The sequence below is a fragment of the Leptonychotes weddellii genome, chromosome 12 (genome assembly GCF_054177405.1).
Source record: "Leptonychotes weddellii isolate Sample4059 chromosome 12, ASM5417740v2, whole genome shotgun sequence".
Taxonomy (NCBI): Eukaryota; Metazoa; Chordata; class Mammalia; order Carnivora; family Phocidae; genus Leptonychotes; species Leptonychotes weddellii.
Genome location: NC_138380.1, coordinates 93186936 through 93191933, shown reverse-complemented (window position 1 = coordinate 93191933; position 4998 = coordinate 93186936).

The window sequence follows — 4998 nt, the reverse complement described above, 5'->3', positions numbered from 1 at the left end:
TGGTGATGGTGATGATGATGGTGATGAAGGTGATGATGATGGTGGTGATGATGATGATGGTGATGGTGATGATGGCGATGGTGGTGATGATGATGATGGGGATGATGATGATGATGATGGTGGTGATGGTGATAGTGATGATGGTGATGGGGATGATGGCGATGATAGTGACGATGGTGATGATGGTGATGGTGATGATGGTGGTGATGGTGATGGTGATGAAGGTGATGATGGTGATGATGATGATGGTGATGGTGATGATGGTGATGATGGTGATGATGATGATGGTGATGGTGATGATGATGGTGATGAAGGTGATGATGATGGTGGTGATGATGATGATGATGATGGTGGTGATGGTGATAGTGATGATGGTGATGGGGATGATGGCGATGATAGTGACGATGGTGATGATGTCGATGGTGGTGATGGTGATGATGGGGATGATGAAGACCATAGCTACAATTTACAATGCACCTGCTACATGCTGGAAACTTCTAAAGTTTCAACACCCACCACTTCATATAAACCTCATAGCAAGATACACTTATCATTTAACCTCCTTTTACAAGTGAGGAAACTGAGGCACAAAAGGACTCTGTAACAGGGCTCAGGTGACACAGCCGGTCTGTGGCAAGACCAGTATTGCCATTCAGATCCCCATGACTTTATAGCTGGTGCTTTAACCACTGTGCTCTGCTCATGGGTGACCACTGGTCTTGTTGGTGGCCACCATGTGCCAACTCCGTGCCCGGCTCTGCCCAGGCACTGGGTCACACCAGGGAATGAGGTGGACAAGGTTGCTGCCTTTGCAGGGCTTACGCCCAAGACCAACAAGACGCAAATCAGAAACCACTGAGTAGTCATATGTAGATTTAAAACAAAGTGGTTTGCTAGATTCTGACAGGGTGGCAACTTCAGAGCGCGTGCTCAGGGCCGGGGGGTGGACCTCTCTGAGGAGGTGACATTTCAGCTCAGATCTGAGTGACAGAGAAGGGGTGAGGGCAAAGGGCATTGCAGGCAGAAGCAGCAGCTGAGCAAAGGCCCTGTGGCTGGAACCAGGAATGAAGAAGGTGAAGAAGAGGGGGCTGCAAAGGTACCCCACACCCTGGCGTTTGTCCGTCTGCATCTTCTGCTCAGCACCTGAGTCCTGCAAGGGGGTGTGAGCCATCTGAGCGACTGACAAGCAAAGAAACAAAGTTCTAGCCAGTAAGCCGGCAGGACATGGGCGATTTCCTTGGGCCTGCACAAAGTTCTGCCCAAGACCTGGAGAACAGAGCCTCCAGATCTCCTCCTGTCTCACAAGGCATCCGAGCACAAGGTGGGTGGCACTGTGTGTCGGGAAGATGCCCACTCTCTGGGCAGAGGGCGTCACTCCCCAAACTCCTACTGAGTCCACTCCTAGGCCAGGCGGTGGCCCTGCTCCTGCTGGCTTCCTGGCACCCCTCTCAGGGCTCTGGCTGGCCCCCAGCAAGGGGCCCTTCCTGTCGAATTTCGTCCTAGTTGGTGTCCCTGCCAGCCTCCTAGAAATGCCTCAGGCCCTGGGCCCCAGAAGGCCAGGGATCGTCCCAGCCCAGTTCCCCGACCCGGTGTCCAGCTTGCACAGGTATCCCCAACAAGCGGGGCCACTCAGGCCAGCAGAGACGGGCAGCATAGCAGGGGTGTCCCCAGTGGCCAGGAGGGGCCAGGGACGCACCCCCAGCTGCTGTTTCCCTCACCATGAACACCAGGGACTTGTCGTGGGAACTGCCTCCAGGCATGAGTCAGGCACCCCCCGCACCGTGCCCACCTGCTCACCATCCACCCTCAAGCTTTGTGGGCTTGGGCTGCAGGCCTGGGGTTCCCTGTGCGGATCGGCCTGGGGCTTTTATGAGACCGACAGAGGTGGCACCCCTGGGCACAGCTGGCTGGGCTCTGACCCTGACCCCAGTTAGGAGACTCTGCATTGTCAGGATTTACCAATGTGGACAGATGCAACACACGATAAAGAAAACGTGCATCAATATGGGACAGCCTCTCTGGAGAACCATTTGCTAGTTTCTTCTAAAACTAAACGAATACCTTCCCCGCGACCCACTAATTCCTCTCTTAGGTATTTACCCAAAAGAAGTAAAAACATAAATCTAAAAAAAAAAAAGAAAGAAAGAAATTTGTACAAAAATGTGATAGAGCTCTGTTCAGAGTAGCTACAACCAGAAGTGAGGTAAGCGCCCATAAACAGGTGCGTGGCTCAACAAATCGGTGTACGTACGTGAGAAAGAAGGACTCCTGGCTCACACAGCGGCACGTGAGTCTTCGGAAGGAGCCAGACACAAACACCACACTGCAGTATCGCGTTCCACGTAATTCCGGGATAAGCGGAGGCTGCCGAAATCGGCACAGTGGCTGTGCCCACAAGGGGCTCAGGCTGTGCTGGGATGGACTCGGAGCGCCCAGGGGAAGCTCCTGGGATGGGAGAAATGCACTGTGTTTTCGAGGTGGATACGTTTGTCAAAAGCCCAGCACGCCGCCGGGGGACAGCGGGTGCGTTTGTGTGTAGGTGTATTTCCAGGCCAGTTGCATCGGTGCTGGGGTCCCCTGCGGAGGAGACCCCTCCCCACAGTCTCGCGGAGGAGGCTCCGCGCTTGGCCCGGCATTACGAGACAAAGGACATCTCACAAAATCCTACAAAAGCAGGCATTAGTGTCAGTCGTGCACTGAAATAAAAAATAAATAACCAAAGGAAGCCAAATAAATACACCCCACAGGAAATTTGAATTTCAAACTTTGGAAACTATCAAAGTGTAACTTAGGAACGGGCCCAAGCGAGACCACCAGGCGCCATGCATGATGGGGACGCAGCCGCGCCCCGCTCAGGGCGACTTACTAGCAAACAAGCAAGACTGAAAATAAACCAAGGTTTACAGCTGAAGAAACTGGGAAAATATAACAAAATAACCCCAAGGGTAAAGGGAGGAGTTTCATAAAACCAAACAGAAATTAGTGAAATGAAAAACAACCAATAGCACAGCTAACTGGTAAGACCAAAAGCTAGATCTTTGGGGGAAAAATTTTTCTTTTAAGATTTTCTCTTTTTAACTCATCTCTACCCCCAACGTGGGGCTTGAACTTACGGCCCCGAGGTCAAGAGTCGCGCGTTCCTCCGAGTGAACCGGCCAGGAGCCCCTGAAAAAATTTTTTTAAACAGTAAAATAGACAGATCTTGGACAAGTCTGGTTAGTAACAAAAATAAGCCCCCAAAGTAGGTATGAAAAGGGGGGCAAAAGCAAAACAAAGAGATGAAGGTTATAAAACTACAGTATGCACAGCATTTTGCCAATAAGTGGGGGAAAAAACATAGTTGAAATGGAAATTTTTCTAGGAAAATACAAATACTCATATTGACTCAAAAAAAGTAAAATGCCGTAGAAGAATGTAGAAGCCGTGACGTTTGCACAACAAGAATGTCTTCACTTATATTTGTAAGGAGTGCAGAGCGTGGTTGAGGGAGGTGAGCACGGACAGCCCACAGGTGTGAGGAGGGAGCCCGGCCTCTGCCCAGGTGTGCCGTGACCTTCTCCTGAACATGGACGAGTGCAACGTCAGCAGACCCTGGGTGCTTCTCCTTCACTGTTGATTCAGGGTCACGTATGCCCATGAACCTGGAAGAGCCTGCACTCCTGGCCCCCCACCTCGGTCCAGCACCACGAGGGGCCCGCACAGCGCGGGAGGGAAGGGCCAGGGAGCTGCGCTTGCTCGCTGAGTCCTAGGCACCCGGGCGGGTGTGGGGGGGTGCTCAGTTATTCAGGGTTTCAGAGGAAAGAAGGATTTGTAATAAAGACATGAACAGAGGTGCTATTTATAACCAGGAAAACTGGAAACAACCCAAATCGCCCCCACAGGGACTGGCCTGGCAGATCCACAGATGGGGGGCGGGGGGGAGGAGATTCTGGCCACGTGACGCGTGGGGAGGGGGAGCTCAGTGGCGACAGGAGCCTCGTGCGTGGGGGGAGCCGAATATGATGCAGTTTGCACACAGCGACCGTAATTACGGGACACTGCAGCCTCACGCTGTCCTACAGGTGTCAGGCCAAGGCCGAGCCGAAAGCAGCCTGGGCAGCTCCGGGGCGGCCCTCAGCCCGCAGGGACCCTGTCACCTCCCCGCTTGGCAGAGGCGGACACGGGGCTCTGAGAGGCCGGCAGTGTGCCCCGGGCAGCCCCAGCCCTCGCGGGCGGTTTGTGCAGCAAGCCACCGGCAAGGTCCGCAAACGACGGAAACAGACATTAAGATCCTGGGCCTTGGCTCAGGGAGGCAACGCCCGCCTCTGAGCTCCCCGCCGCCTCCCCGGCAACGGGGGTGGTGGGTGTCCAGCAGCAGGAGAGGAGGTAAGACTCGAGGCTCCCCTGGAGAGGCTCCCCTGCCCCGCCACATCCTGCTGGAACTGCCCCTGCTCTGAGGGGCACCCCAGGCTCAGGGTTCCTGCCCTGACGGTCTTCACTCAGGGACTCCAGGCTTCCGGACACGCGTCCATCCAGGGGTCCTGAGGGCAGTGGCGGAGGAGGGCCTGGCAGGTGGCCCCAGCCAAGGGGTCTCGGCCTCTGTGGGCTGCTGCCTGCAGTTGGCCTCCCCGGGCTCAGCGGAAGCTTCCTCCCGTCCCAGTCCCCAGGCCCTGCCCCAGCCACCCCACCAAGCCAGCTGCCGTCACAGCACCACAGCTCCTGGGCCTGGCGGGCAGGGGCAGCCCGTTGCCCCCACGGTCAGGCCTCTATCAGAGTGTCTGTAGCCAGGGCTCTCTGCCCAGCCGCTGACCTCTGCGGGGACCCAGGGTCTCCTGAACGCTCCCCGCCTCCCCGAGGGAAACCGGCAGGCAGGGACCACAGCCTGGAAACCGCCCATCTCACCTCCTTCACGGTGTTGCGGTTAAGACTACTAACAGGGGGGCCTAGAAGGATCCATCTGGAAGCGTGCTTCGGAATCAAGGCTTGGGGGCCGTGCCGCTCAGCAGTGAGTGTGGGGTC